The following is a 17,218-nucleotide window of genomic DNA, read 5'->3' as shown; positions in this document are numbered from 1 at the left end:
ATAAATGAAAGGATTGAAACCTTCCTTATATAAATTAATTTTCTTCAAATTTTTTTAAAAAATTTATATAATATGCATAACGTATATTCAATTATTCATATGTTTCTACTAGTTTTTTATTAATTAATTAATTAATAATTAGTTCTTAATTAGTTTTTAATTTATTTATTTTTTAATAGTTTTAGTTTTATTTTAATTTTTGACCTTAACTTTAGAAAGGACTTGAATACTTACAGACTCTTCTCCCTTCCAAAAATTTTATCACTTTTTTTTTATAATCGCCCACAAAGTGAGGAACATCTTCCTTAATAAAGTGTAAATTAAAAGTTTTAAAAATTGACTATATTAAATTCATTCAATTCTAGATAAAATCCGAAATATTTTTGAAAACGTTAAATTAAACCATTCTCATACCATTCTCATTACTACTCAAAAGTTAGTAAGTTCCGTTGCAAAGTCTTCCAGTTATATGTCAAAGGTTCTTGTCGTGCTTCTAAGATTTATTGCTTCCATTACGCTATATCTTCTTAAACATATGCTGTTATCGTACTTACTTGTTACTACCATATGTTTGTATTTACTTAAAAAAGAATAACAACATAAAATCAGTATCGGTTTTGTATTTATATTCTAAATTAATACATTGGACAGTACAATGACTGATAGACCTAAATAGATCCATTCTGTCATCGTAATAACTTAATATATTGGACACTAAGGCAAAATTATAATCAAAAATATTATTTGCAATGCAACTTTTTTTTCTTACTTTTAATTTGAATTTAGTACCTGGATTTTGTCTCGTTTACGATAGGTATATTTTACCTCGAGAATATTCTAAGCGCTTTTCCGCCAGGATAGTCACTGGCTACAATTATTGGTAATATCATATATAATATAATATTACATATATCAAGGCCAGGTAATCTCGTCCTTAACGTATGGAATTTTTATGTCGCTCTTGACTGAGCTTTTGACTGATATACCTATGAGATTATTATGTTAGAATTGTAATGTATGTAATGTAATGGTTTATGGGTTAGGCTAAGGACTTTCTGCACTACGACCAGCTTGATCTATTGTGCACCTCTATGTATTTAGACATTTAATATCTCGAGAAATTGAACTAGCTCCTTTGGAGGTAGTTTCTGAAGGTCTTCATCATCTAGTTGATATGCACCTGTGGCGTAGTGGATTACAGTTGGTGATCAGATAATCCATAGACTCTTCTTCAACACAGCAGAATCTGCAATTTTTGTGTTGGATATACTTATTTTGTGTAGACGTTTATTGCAGGAGGTGTGGCCTGTTAGTGCACCAAAGAGTGACTTTAGACTTTCTTTGTTTATGTTTTTTGGAATGATTTAGATATGACTAAGTCTAGGTTTGTGTCCCAGGAGCCAAATCATTTTTTTCCTTCTAATATTTTGTTGATAAATTTTTGCTTTGATATCAAAATATTATCACAGAATTTTCTTGAAGGACAGATGAAGCATTTAGTGTTATTGTGGTATACTCTTATCTGTTCAGCGTAATAGTAACATGAACATATTTTATTTATCAACCTAGTGTCCCACTTGACTTATAAAATTTATATACATGGATATTTAAGAAAGTTCATTTTGATTCAATATAATCGCTTACATTCATTTGATTGAGCACATGTAAACTCTTCTTTTAAATAAGATTTGGTCTTGTCTGGAGATCATGCCCTTTAATCATGAAAAATAGACGTAAGTTAAAATTTTTTTTTTACAAAGGTTTATGTTTTTATTGAGCAAGTATCTTTGTTCCCCATTAATCATATACATATATAGATTTAGATAACAATACTGGCTAAAAATCCAAAATGCTTTATAGACAATCCCCTTAATGAAAACTTATTTTTATTTCTTGTTTTATTCTTTTTAATCGTTGTTTAAATATATTTTTAATAACATCTCTAACGTTTTTGACATCAAATATTCAAAAAAGCTTATAAGATGAAACTTTTAAAAAAATTAAGATATGTGGTGAACTCATTAATACAAAATTGAGTATTTTCCACAATTGAAAAATAATTCTTTAATTTTTTTGCTTGTTATTTATATTGATTTTCATATATAAAAAAATATAATTAAATAAAAAGAGAAATAATAATGATTATTAAATTATAATGAGCTTTTTGCAAGACGGGAATTGAAATTTTAGCATATTGATAAATAATTTTCTAATTTTTTTCTGTACTTATACAAAAATCTTTTCCTATACAAATAAATAAAAATGGTTTTTTTTGCGCTTGATATTATATATAAATAATACAAAAGAAGAAATCTGGTTACTTATGTTCAATATAATTTATATAATTATACAAAAGAAAAAAACACAAAAAAAAACTTAAATAAAGAAAAAAAATATTTCAAATATTCAAAAAAAATTAATTAAAAAAAAAAATTAAATTAAAAAAGGAGTTAAAAAATCAAAAAAATATTATTAAATAAAATATATGTATGTATTGTATCTTATTTATTATGGCCAAATGGTTGTGAATTTCGCAATTAGAGCTTAGGATAAAATTAAATTTAATTTAATCAACATTAGTACTTAAATCTATACATATATATATATATAAATATATATATATATATATATTAAATAAAATTTAGTATAACTAATTGTTATTTTCTAAGTATATTATTTAGGATCTTTTCAAAACTTTCTAACTTATGTTTTATTTATTTAATACTGGAGAGATAATTATAGATACTCTTAAATACGTAAAATAAAGCAGGATTATTTTTTGAAAGGGCAAGTTTTAATTTGTACACTGCTCAAAAAAAAAAAAGCTGAAATACTAAAAGTTAATTACTGAAGTCAACAAAACATAAATATAAATGCAAAAATTAATAATTGCTTAATGTTCTTACCAATTAACAATTTTACGAAGGAAAATATACTAAAAAATAGTATAAACGAAATTCAAATTACGAAATTTTATATCAATCAAATATTGCCTTGATAGTTAGTACATATTTAATACAACAACAATAAGAAATTGAATACTAATTATAAATTATATATAAAAAATAAAGTAAATGAAAAACATTTAAAACCAAAATCAAAATATTCAAGTATTTAAAAATTAAATCCAAATACTAAATACATATTTTATGTAATTCAAGATATGACTTCATAATTATATGTGAATTTACACTAATTATTATAGATATGTTCATATTTTGTAAAACGTTTAAAGAAAACTATGTATCTTACCATGAACACAAACGATTTAATTCGCAATGATATTTTAAATCATTAATTGCATAAAATGTAAAATGCCCATCATTTTATCTATAATTGAAGAAAAAAATGCAAACAAAAATAGTTAAATGTATTTGAAAGGATACAAGAAAAATGACAATTCAGTTTGCAATGCCAAGTATATTTTTTACTACAACACTCTATCAATATCCTTATATTACCCAACTAGGTACAATCGTTAAGATATCGCCTTGTTGATCAGTACGTTGTCATCTTCAGCTACAGGTGCTATATTTCAAATTTTCAATATATAAATACATTAGTTTTTGCGAAGGATACTTTAGTGTTCTAGAGAATCCGTTTTAAAATTGTGACTCAAATTAATTAGTCACAAAAAAATACATTAGTTTTTGCGCAGGACACTTTAGCGTTCTAGAAAACCCGTTTTAAAATTGTGACTCAAATTAATTAGTCACAAAAAAATACATTCGTTTTTGCGAAGGACACTTTATTGTTCTAGAGAACCCGGTTTAAAATTGTGACTCAAAATAATTAGTCACAAAAAATACATTAGTTTTTGCGCAGGACTCAAAATAATTTTCACTTATATTATATATTATATACGTTTCAGAATTAAAAAGACAAGTGATAGTAAACTGCTATAAAAATGGATTTTTGGGCTTATAATCGTACCGATAATAGTTTATTTTTATTAAGTATGTATACTACGATAATAATATTGCCGTCAGAAGCAAAGCGCTAACTTCTACCTCAACTACTAATGCACTTCTGGATGTTATCGGTCACATTCATCAGTTTACATACAGACTCGATATAAGTTCCATACATTGAGATAGGTTATATCTAATATCAATAATGAAACGAACTTGCTACACTTAAGCAATAACATTTGAATAGATATCTTTATTGTTGGCCTCATCAACTGTTCTTATGCCCGCCCAATCACGGATTTTTCTACACAACAACTGCTTTTGTACAATATAGTATCTTCCTTTTATTTCTCCTTTCAGTAGGGTTTCTTTTAATTCATATTTAGTACTACGTATTATTATTATTATTATTATTGTTAAGGAATGTGCCAATGCCCTGTTACGTCAATGAAAAATGGTATAGAACTTACTTTACAGAGTTTTATTGTCTCTTCCGTAAATGTATACATTTCTAGCAGTCTATTCCGTATGTGCATTAGCGCAGGGCAGTCTAACAGCACATGTCTGGCTGATAGTTCTATCTTTTCGCAAAATCTACACTTTGCATCGGTATATATATCCAGTTTTGTAAGGTGGTATTTCCGTTTACAGTTCCTTGTTAGGATTTCTGTGAGGACTGCAAGTTTTTATTTTGATAGGTCCATACAATCCTGGTTTCTCCTATTGTCACAGATTTCAATAAGTGATTTGGATTGTGATCATCCTGGTTTATTACCCCAGTAATTCTTTTAGTTCTAGTAGTACTACATATGATATGCACCAAAAATGTTGCCATAAGGCAAATGACAGTTAGAAGCAATTCTCGCACACTTCTTTTTTTATCACTTCGTCAGGTAAAAGGATCTTTAATAAAGGCATAGCTACCACAGTTCAAAAGCTTTTTTTTGTACATTATCATAATTTTAGGTGTCCATGTCTCTATTTTATACAATAACATGGACCATACATACATTTTATTTTTCGTAAGCATTATTTTATTCTCAAATACTTAAAGATAACATTTCTTACTATCTCGTTTCGGCACTTTATATTCTTACCTTCTAGTTCCATATGTATTTTAACCAGTATCCCAAGTATTTAAAACAGTATATACTTTATATATTATTCTCGATTCGTTAGGACTTTCGCGTCATGTAAACTAACATGCCAAATATTTAAAATAGTTTTTATGTTAAATCTAAATCGCAACTAATGAGGACTTTCGTGTATATAAAGAAATTGTTTCTTGTTGTTTGGATTAAAGCATATTATGACGTTATCCGAACTCCATGTATAATTTAAACGTAACTCAAATATTTAAAACACTTTATACATTCTCTTTAAATCTCGACTAACTAGAGTTTTTGAGAATTAAAAGAAAATGTTTTTTCTGTCTCATCTTTTTCCCTTTTCGTAAATCAAGGTATAATCTACCCAGCTTCCTTAATATTTAAAACACTTTTGACTATTTGAAGACATCTGGATTAGACCACATTATTTTCTTATCCGAACTCCATATTTAATACTGTATTTATGCTCTGTTAACATTCATGACTTTAGTCCCTACAATATTTATATTTAGAGCAGAATATTATCCTAGTTAAACGGGTACTAAAATATTATCCAATAAATGATGTTAAAAACATTATTTAATCTATATTTTATATTATCATTTTATATTTATATATATTCTGTATTATGATGGTCAATATCGAATAAATTTAATGCCGTCATTTATATCACCAATGGATAAAGATTGAAAAACAAACCTACTCATTGAATGCATACCATCGTTGTCATACTCTCGAATTTATTTCAATAACATTTTCTTTTTAATTCTTCATTATTTTCATAGACATCAACACATTTATTTATATAAACTACATTTAGCAATAAAAAAAATTTATCTACATCGGATTTTGCTCACATTCGTCCTTATTCTTTACAACCACTCTCTAATTTCTCACATTTATTTCAACTGCTTCATTGATAATACAATCCATTCGCCTTAGAACCGTGTTCTTACTCTAGTACAATTAATGGTGGGTAGTCATTATTTTTTCTAATTAGATGCCCTACGAACCTTGACCATAGGACTTATATTTTTTTTTAAAATATTTGCAGTAAATTATTTTGTTTACAAGGATTAACCTTCGATCCTTGTTAACATTTTTTTCTCAGTTTAAATACACATAATCGCAGATATAAAGAGTACTTTACCTTATATTAAAGCATTTAGAGTTTTTGTCTAAAGCATTTTGTGTTAATTTTCAATAAGCATCACTAGATAATTTTAGTCTAAATATTTTATTACGTATTAGACAAGATAGAATTCTTCTGCAACAGCTATAGTTAAGAAAATGTCATATTCTTTGATGTACTCTATAACAGTTCTACTTATTCGGAAGGCGAACTGTTGAACGCATTGTGTAGTTTCTAGCATTATAATAAAAATGAGTACAAGTTTGTATATCTAAAGAAATTAGCGATATGTGACTTTTCTAGTATAAACAAAAACCCAGTAAAATTTTAAAATAAAAATAATACGAAACTCTGTTTTGATTTAATGGACTTCATAAACTTTTATGGACCTTCTATACAATTTAATATATTTTAATAAGAATAAACTAATACTATACTTGATGAAAATTATTTTAATAAACTTTTACATATTTATGGAGAGTCATTTTTCTGTATTGTAACGCTAATTGAAGCAATAAAATTAGACCCACAATGCCCTTGAGATTCATGGCAATATCTTAGTCATTTGCAAATTCATAACTTCATGTGTATATCAGCACTCCTTATTTGCACTTTACACTCAAATTGCTAACTGCGGCAGCTCTAAGAACAAAAATATAGTGTATATGCAGACCTAAGTCTTCTCAGAATAAGCAGTTTTAAGTTTGTCGTGTGAAGAGAATATTAGTCGCATGTGGTGAGTCCTATTGCCATCCAGTCGTACATTGCGTAAGGAGGTAACTGTGTTGTGTTTCATAAATGTTATGAACAAATAACAGTGCAGTATTGATAATTCCATAAATGTTATCTGGTCAATCAAATCAGACAATCAAATCGAATTACTCAAAGTCATTCTTAAAAGAAATTTAATTTGGCAAAAAAAATCAGACGTTATTTATGTGGATGAGTGAATATAGAACAACATTAACACAATGGTTTGATTGCTAAAAACCAAAAATTTGGGCCATTAGTGGAATTTATTTCCCAATTACCTTCACTAAGCCGATAATTTCTCTATCCACCACCTGAAGTAAAAGTCTGATAGGTTTCTGGCAACTAAACAGGAATTAAATTTATAATGCCAGATATTTAATCAAACTGGTCTCAGAAAAAGTCGAAAACATTTCGTTATAAATCCAATAAAATTATCGAAAAATTATTGTACTATATTTTAATTGTTAAATTATAAACATACTCCATAATCAGTATAAATAAGTATTAATATCTTTTTCTATATACTCCCATAAGTAGAATATAGCTAGATTAAAACGGTTTTGTCTAGTAGTTGATATGAGTGAAAATATTGCATATATGCAATATATATATATATATATATATATAATATATATATATAATATTATATATATATATATATATATATATCTGTAATACATACGAGTATACACACCAGTTATGCATATGCGAACAATTAATCATAATCATATATACATCTAAATGTTAAAAGTGTAAGAATGTTTCATTATTAATCACATCCTTTCATCATTTACTATATAGGAACAATTTTCTTAATTAAATACATATAATATTAAGGTAAATAAAATATGATTATTTCTTATTGTAATTTAGTATGTAAGCTTGAAAAACACCAACTAATTTTAGTAAAACTGTATATTTTAACTAAGTGTAATCCCTGAAAATATATAACTACTTTAGGTTAAAAAAATTAGATAAAAGTTTATTAATTCTAGCATTTGCATGTACTCATCTCTATCCATCTACATACACACTATATGTGGCATACCGCATTCGTTATTAAAAATTAAATAATTTATTATTTTTTTTATATTACCGTGTATATAATAAAAGTAATGCTTATAATTAATCTTTAAGTGTTTATCCGTAAAAAACAACTCATGCTATTGATAACACCGCTAAAGTAATCTTCATCAAATCATTGCCAAAGACATTGACAAAATTTCACATTTTTCAAATAAACACATATCTCAATCTCAATAAAACCAAATAATTCATTTTCTAGGATGAATCGTAGAACCCTAAAACGAGATAGTGTTACGTTTTTTGCTGATTGATGTAGATCAGGGCTGTCCAGACCAGAAGCGATCGCGGGCCAATACCAATCACTGTACAGATTGGAGGACCCGAAAAACACATACATACGTTCATAGTTGTTTTCGACAAAAATAAAAACATGGGTATAATGTTAAATTTGATAGAAAAGTTTTCTGCTTTGGACAGCCCTGATGTAGATAATCGACTAACGAATCGAGAGTATCTAAATTAAATTACCACAGTCGATATAATTGCACAATAAAATGAAGTAAAGTGATATATTAGAAATTATAATTTTAAATTTTTATTCAGTTGGGTTATGTTACTCTGCAGCTTAGAGATCTATTGTAGCTCCTCCATGGATTCAGAGTATTTCTCCCAATTTGATTTTCTTAATAAAGTGTAATATTGAACCGAGGTCACCAAGTCTAATGTCCATTTAATATGAGATGCCTACTCAAGTGTATCTTTCGTTTATAAAATATCTCTTTTGCTATAAAATCTGCAAGTTCTATATGTACAACGGTATGATTCTTGAACTATTCTAATAAATACATAGATTAGCATTCGACACACGTTTTAACAAAAATCATGTATCTTCATTTTTTTTTATTTTGATTTTTTTTATTTTCTAACAGCATCGCATAGAAACTTATGCTCTCAATAATGAAATTGTATATAGAATGTCCTCAATTCATATATTACTTATTCTCAATCACTATTGTTGCCAAGTTCTTGACTTACAAAGTGATATGATCGACTCCTGTTACTTAACTTTTTCTGATTTGATCATTTGATTTTTTTTTGTTCTGGAGATTACAGATGTCCATTAAATATAATAATTCTGAAAAAATGATATAAGACAAATTCTAAATTTTTTTATTATAAGTAATTAACTAATAAATTAATATTATATCTTAGTAAATAAATAATTAAGATAATTAAGATAATTAATGTGTATATTAACTAAACATTTAGTAATGTTTAAGAAAAAAATATTTTAAAACTTATTTTGTTTTATTAATTAAACCTTTGTCTACGATAAAGCAATGTTCAAAGTACAACAAGTACACGTTTTATATATTTCACGTGTATACTATGAAAAGGATATTAAAAGTTCTGGAACTCAATTCAAACTTGACAGACAACTTAGACCATGTGCTGGTATATATATATATGTTCTTGGTCAACATGACAAGACAAATCTATTTAACAATATTTATTTTTTATTACTCTCTCTCTCTCTGTCTCTCGCTTGCATTCTATCTGTCCGTCTTATGAATTGACAGCTTTGTTTTGTCTCATTTTTTGTGCTAATTAAATGAACCTATTCCCAGTGATTTGTTGCGAATTCAGGCAGATAACGTCGACAAGTGGGTGAAATTGACTAGATCTTGTAGACCCCATTCAAAGAAACTGCTGATAATGAGTATGTATTTTGAATTATATGTGTCCATTGGATTTTTCATCAAAAAACAAATGTTAAAATATAGTTGGATAATTTTTTTTAAATTAATTGATTAATAATTCGTTCATAATAAAACTATCAACTTGAAAGATATTAAAGCTTCGGCAAAGCCAATTTTAACTTTTTTCTTCTTTGTAAATGGAAATATGTCGAAATTATTAATAATGTAAAAAAATTTATATTTCACTGATTGTAGTTAGAAAATTTTCTCCTTTTTATAAAATATTTCTGTTTAGTAAATTTATAATAAATATTAGCAAAAACAAAAAAAAAATAAAATTAAAAAGCATAAAATAAAAATTTCATTAGAAATCTTTGTACATATTTAATAATATATATATATACATATATATATATATATATGTCATTTTAATTATACACAATGATATATGTAAAATATTTAAATTGTTTATAGTTTAATTAAAGCAAAAACTATTTTTGCGTAATTTGTACCTAATTTTGTTATAATATAAAACAGAAAAAAGTATACTTAATCATTAAGTATGAAATATGAAATTATTAAAAAATATATAGTATAATATATATATGCATACATGTATATATTTATGTGTACTTATATATATATTAAAATATACAATTAAACTGAAAATAATGTGAAAAGATTTAAATCATCGTCGTCGTTGTCGCCGTCATTTTAATTAATTCAAAATAAAATTAAATGACTTATTATATTAATTTAAGTGTTGTTGTAGGCAATTAAAAGACATTAAATATTTTTAAGTTTTAACACGTCAAAATGCTAGTTATTATTAATAAAAAAAAAACAAAAAGAATCATGCAAGAAAACTCAACTGATGAAATAGAATTGTAACAAAATTAAAAATGAAATAAATATTTAAAAATTATTTAAAATGAAATTGCTAATGTTGAAAATAATTATTTTTCTAATATACAAAATAAGAAGTCAAAGTTATTTTAATGGTAAGAATAAATTTGATATATATACCTCCAGCTCAAAAAGTACCCGGATTTTGTAAATAAAACACTAATTAAAATTTTATTCCAAATTTATTTTATCTCCTTCAAAATATGCTCCTTCTGAAGCGATACACATATGTCAACGCTTATCGCAATCTTCCATACACTTTTCGTAGGCCCGTGCAGGTATGGCTTTTAGTTCCTTCGGCGAATTCTCTTTTACCGATTCAATCAACTCAAAACGCTTACCACGAAAGGGCAATTTGAGTTTCGAGAACAGAAAAAAGTCGCACGGCGCCAGATCTGGCGAATATGGTGCCTGAGCGATGACAGTGGTGTTGACAGCCGTGTTTGGTCAAAAAATCTCGTACAACAAGAATTTTCCATAGTAAAAATCGCTCAATGCACTTGAGGTAGTCTCACATTAACAGCTGCTGTAAACAAACTAATTAACAAATCTGTACCAACATAACAAAAAAAAAATTTTTTGAAAAAGGTCTATTACTTAACAAACTACAAAATCCGGATACTTTTTGAGCAGAAGGTGAGCTACAACATACAATAACTATAATTTACAGAAAAAGCAAATGCATAAATCGATCATTGAAATATCGATTCGTTTTAAGACACGTGATTTTCCATTAGAACAGTTTCGATAAATTCAGTGAGTCTCTTAATAAACACTATTAATGTTATCTTATGAATAAACAAGAATAAGCAAGAATCTGAAAAATAGCCTTTAACATACAGCGATAATAAGATCAACTATATGGAGTTGTGAACAAAATGTTGTCAGTAATTAGCGCAAAAAGTCTTTAGATTAACATTTCATATCCTATAATAGTAAGACATCATCCACCAAACAAAAAGTTAAAACTTCGCTGAAATGGATTCAGTGAATCCATGTATGTATGAATCCAATATATGTTAATTGTGGTAACAGATAGGAACTTTTATTCCTTTAGCTACATACACCTCATTTGAACAAAACAAGGAAAAGCTGGTAGTCTACATTACTTTTATTACAGAACCTATTTTTTGTTTAAAATAGAATAGAACAGTTATCGACAAATCGTCTTTCCGTCGCTGGTTTCATTCTAAATTGAGCTAAGGAATTATTGTGGTAATCATCTATTTTACTGAATAGTTTTGACGCTCTTACTTTTGTATACTTAGTGATGGGTGCTTTCAATAAAAAGATCTAAATAAATATCTGAAATACCAAAAAGTTGTGCATAGTTAAGGGAAATTGTAAAAATACATGAACATGAAGAGCACAAAACATTTTTAAACATCGATAACGTACGGTACTACATCCCGTTTCACCAACGGGATTTTAATATATACTTTCTGATCACTTTAGCGTTATCAGTCAGAAGTGAATTCCATCATCAGTTAGAAGTGAAATCCATTAGGAAAGCTATAGCTTATCTTGAAGTAGATATGTTGAAGAATAATATGTACCGACCATCAAACATTCGCATACTTTAATGTCCTTGAGTTTAATTTAATTGACATATGGAATGGCTTTGACTACGTCTCTGATCGCGATATCATTATAGAAGATAATGATATAGCCGTCGTTTCAGTAGAACATAGTTAATAACAAATAGCTAATATTAAAAAGTTTGCCTATGTCTAGCAATATAATATATTATATAGACACTTGAGAACAAATAAAATAAGAATTATTATTGAAATTTAAAGTTTATTTTTATATATTTCATCAATAACTATTTATTAACATCTCTATTATTTCTTTTATTATAATTTCACCACAGCAATAATCTATCAATAATAAAGGAATATGTGGACTAAAAGATAGTGATATAAATTTACTGTCAATTATTTCAGTCACCATCTGCATCCCGTTCATTAAGTCGTTTGCAAATAAAAATTAAGAATTTTGAATGAATCTACTTCATTTTTGGAAAGGTGATGAACAATTTCATCCAGCGAACCCTCATCATCGGTTGCACTTAGAATTGGATCCACTCATTCAGAGCTATAATGGTCAATAATATTATCATCTGTAGAAAAGCTTGATGTACAAATTTCATTGTCAAGCCCAATACATTAAATCGTTAGGAGTAGGATTGAAAATTATTTTATTTACTTTACTTTTACTTTATTTTTACATGAATTCACGTTCTTCATCTCTGTTTTTCAAGAAAATGAAAGGAATGTCGTCCCATATAGAAAATTGGCCAAATCTAGATTTTTTAAAGCTAAGACTGACATTAGCACAAAGAAACATTTGGTTTTGAAAAAGGGATTTCCCCTAACACCAAAATGGATTCACACTTAAAACAAATATTCGAGTTATAGAGTGCATTTTCCCATATTCCTATTGGCACTTGACAATACAATTTATTCGAGTTATAGAGAAATTCGAGTTACAGAAGTTCGAGTTATGGAAGCAGAATTGTATGTAATTAGCTCTCTAAAACCCTATTGCACTCTTTTTAGTTCAAGTTATAGAGAAGTTCGGGTTATAGAAGTCCGAGTTATGAAAGTTTGACTGTATATTATTAAGTCCTAACTATTATATTTTTATTATCGCTAGTATAGGATTATTATGTTTACAGTTTATTGCGTATATGTTTTATAAGTTAATACACATATGTACATAATTTTATGAAGAGTTTGCTTCGTACTTGTTTTTGCAAAATTTCCTTTTCTAAACATACATATGTATTCTTTAAAGATCCATGCTAATTTCTAATTTAAATACATTAAAATACTAAGATATTTTATTAGATACTGTATTAAGATACATATTATTAAGATACTAAGATACTGTATTAAGATACAGGCACAAATAATCATCAAAACGCAAAAGTGTATATTTTAGAGGCTATGCTTATTAGCTCTAAGTCGAAAGGATTTGCAATTATTAATTAGTATTGTATTGCAAATAACTCAAAAAATGAAGGAACAGACTTAAAATATGATATAATAAAAAAAAAATATCATAAAATATATGAGATCTTAATTCCTTAAAATGTAGATTAAATAAAAAAATGAAATTAAGATTGTTGTTACCTATCATAAGTTTAAGTAAATTGTGTGGTTAAAACGTTACTTTTTAAAAAATAATTTAAAAAAAAATCAATCAAGAATTTAATAACATCCAAAGGCTAGTAAACAACTTTCTACAAATCACTGGAGCGTTATGGTACATCAAAAGTAAAAAATATCTTTGTATTGCGGCCCTGCCAGAGGTACCAAAAATATGCAAGGAAAGATACTTGACAAAACTTCATGTCCACCACTACAGGTTACTACTTGCTATCTATATAATAAATTTAGTACATATATTTTTAACTAATATTGCTTCAAATTTTTCTGTAATTAAATTAATTTCTTCACAATTTACGTAACTCATGCTAAAAAATTCTATTAACACTTCTTAATGCCGTTCTAGAGATTTAAAAAAGTTATTTTAAATTTTACATAGCAAAATTCAATAAAACGAAAAAAAAAAACAACTAACAAAGGGTACTTAAAGAAATAACTGCAAAAAATATTTACTTTTCTAAAATCCAGAAGTTCAGAATCATTGTCAAGTAATAAATTTCATATATTTGTTTACTAAATATTTATAAAATAAAAAATCGTTGTTGTTTTTTAAGAGAAATCAGTTGGTATATGTTTTTAAAAAAAAAAACGCGTGTAATATCGACCTAGTTCAAATTTTTAAATTCTCTAGAATTAAAACTTTTTAGTTCTGTTTTTTAAAGATTAATCTCAATTAAAAATTTTAGTAAATTTATTATATATGTTCATATATATTTTTTTTTACATAGATTTGATGTGCCCACACATAATAGAGAATTAAATCAAAAACTATTTTCGTTCGTGAAATGATTATTAATATATATATTACTGTCTACGAGTATTTATTTCCATACCTTGTTCATCTTTACATTATTATGTAAATTTTTACATTTGGCAACCCTAAACTTTCACTCTACAAAATAACCAAATCAAATCAATAAAATTATTAATGTGTTGCCACTCTCCACTTTAAAGAAGTTTAAATAACCAATTTTAAACTTGGTTTTAAGCAAATCCTCTTTTATTGTGATATAGTATTAGATTTGATCACAGCTTATGAGAAGAATGTAAAACCTCAAAAATTAATTAATCAATCTGCTTTTCTTAATCTAACTTCAATTTTTGAGCTCCTTTATTGCTTTTTCGATACTTTTACATTTAATACTTGAACAATCGCAAAATCTAGTACAACTTATGTAAAAGAAGGTAATGTCTTATGAAAAAACAAAACAATTTTTTAACTTTCTTTTTGATAGTATATTCTTCTGTTACGACTACTTACCACGTATCAAACATTGAGTATGGAATTCTGCTGTATAACGTATAAACTGGAAATACATATAGCCATTCAATATAATAATTGAGAGATCATCTACGAACATTAAAGGTGTTTTGTGACGTATAGTTAGCAGATTCTAATATATTTAATTGTACTTCATTTAAATAACTCATGTAAGCGATTGTTAAAAGGTGGTCTTATCAAATATCAATAGATAGACTTAATTTAGAAAAGCAATCATTAATATTCATTTACCTCAATATCTAAAGTTCGCATACATATCATAACCATGTGTTTCAGATATTGAGTAATGGATACTCAATACGCGAATAACGCCTAAGTATTTGCATTATATTATTAATATTAACTTTATTTATTTGTATATGTGTGCATATAATGAAATCATTTACAATCATTTAACTACACTAATTATTTGCAATTAATCATCTAAATATACTAATTACTTCCAAGTAATCATCTAAATACACTAATTATTTACGAGTAATCGTTTCATTACACTGAATACTTACGAGTATGTAATACATGCTGCACACATCTTATGATTTGTTCTAAGCATAAAAAATAATAAAAACTGTTATAAATACTGTATTTCATTCTCGCACAATTATATTAACTTATGATCTTATTAGATGTGTAAAACACCTCCAGCATATGGTAACATTTATTGCTTCCCATCACGGCAGCTATTTATCAAAAATCAAATATTTTAGATCCTAAACAACGGAAGATAATATAAAAAAACATGACTCATATAACGACATTTTTTGTTTTTTATTTTTATGTTTTTATTATTAGACATATGTGTAATGTCTTTGATCCACCATTACTGCTGATTGCTATGCCTATTATAAGTATATAGTCATTCGTACACATAAAGAGATCTTGTTGTTTAGGTACCTTGATGGATTTTAGATTTGTAATGGCTACAGAGAGTGATGTCACCGATTCTGTGTGAAACATCGACCGATTTGTATGCATGAGCATGGTGTAATGATATCTAAGAAGATCTAAACGAGCTAAGGATGTAATTTACGCTTAATAAGTAATCCAGAGTAAATCGAATTTATATTTCAATTTTTTTTTTGGTGATTTGGAACAGCCTGCGCATTTTTAGATTGCTTAAATATTATAAAAAAGACACAGATTTAAATTATGTTTTTAAACTATTGTTTAATATGCTATTAAAATGTTTTAACCAGTATTTGATTCATGGATTTACTGTGGACATCTCATCCGGTACCAGAGGCATACATTTTGTAATAAGTTTGGACACTGACATAAAACAGATATTAAACTTTACAAATGTGATTTTAAGTTTTCGACCCCAAAACTCATAGAATTTGAAATTCATAGAATACCTGAAAAGAAAATATTCACATAAATCTTTCATTAGTATAAATGTTCCTTCTTCATATTTCTTTCATGTAGGAAAACGTTTACTAAAGATGTACTCGGTACTCTATAAAGATAAAAGTAAATAAAACTATTACTTATAGTTGTTCAACAGCCAATATATCCAATAGATTAAATTCAAAGTTCCTTTCAATATGATTATCACATATAATAAAAATTTATAATATATATAAATTATACTAATTAATTGTAGTTAAATAAAAAAAAATTTTATTTAAACCGATATTTCGACTATATTTTATAGCCATCATCAGGGTACTATGAAATATTAATATAATTTAACAATATTTTAGTATGTATCACAAAGAAACAATTATAAAATACTTTGACAATAAATATAAAATACATATATAGAGGAATGATATACTTATCCTCTTCCAGATTTGTTGAAGGTGTTTTTATACACCAGAGCACAGTGTTGTCTGTCAGTTTGATAATTGAGTCACTAGAAATTTGCAGAATGTAAATTATATAAAAAAAGTTTTTGTTGATTATTTTCTTGGTGTAACAGCTTCACATTATATAGACCTGCCTTATGCTTTGATGTGATACAGTGTGAAGCCAGCGCTTTGGACTGAATATTTGTTTTATACTTTACGCTGTGGTAATGTCCAACTATACTCGTGTTTAATTTGTTTTTTGTTGTACCAACATATACTTGGTTGCATATGTTGGATCCGTCACCTCTGCATTTGATTTGATAAACCAAATTGTGTTTATCCAAGGTGTCAATTTTTTATTTGATGATTGATTATAGCGACTTCATTGTATTTTATATCCTATATGTTATTTTATATTGTTGTTTGTCATATATAT

This window comes from Teleopsis dalmanni, chromosome X (genome assembly GCF_002237135.1).
Source record: "Teleopsis dalmanni isolate 2A chromosome X, ASM223713v2, whole genome shotgun sequence".
Lineage (NCBI taxonomy): Eukaryota > Metazoa > Arthropoda > Insecta > Diptera > Diopsidae > Teleopsis > Teleopsis dalmanni.
The sequence above is the reverse complement of the archived record's forward strand: the minus strand, read 5'-3'. Positions refer to the sequence as shown.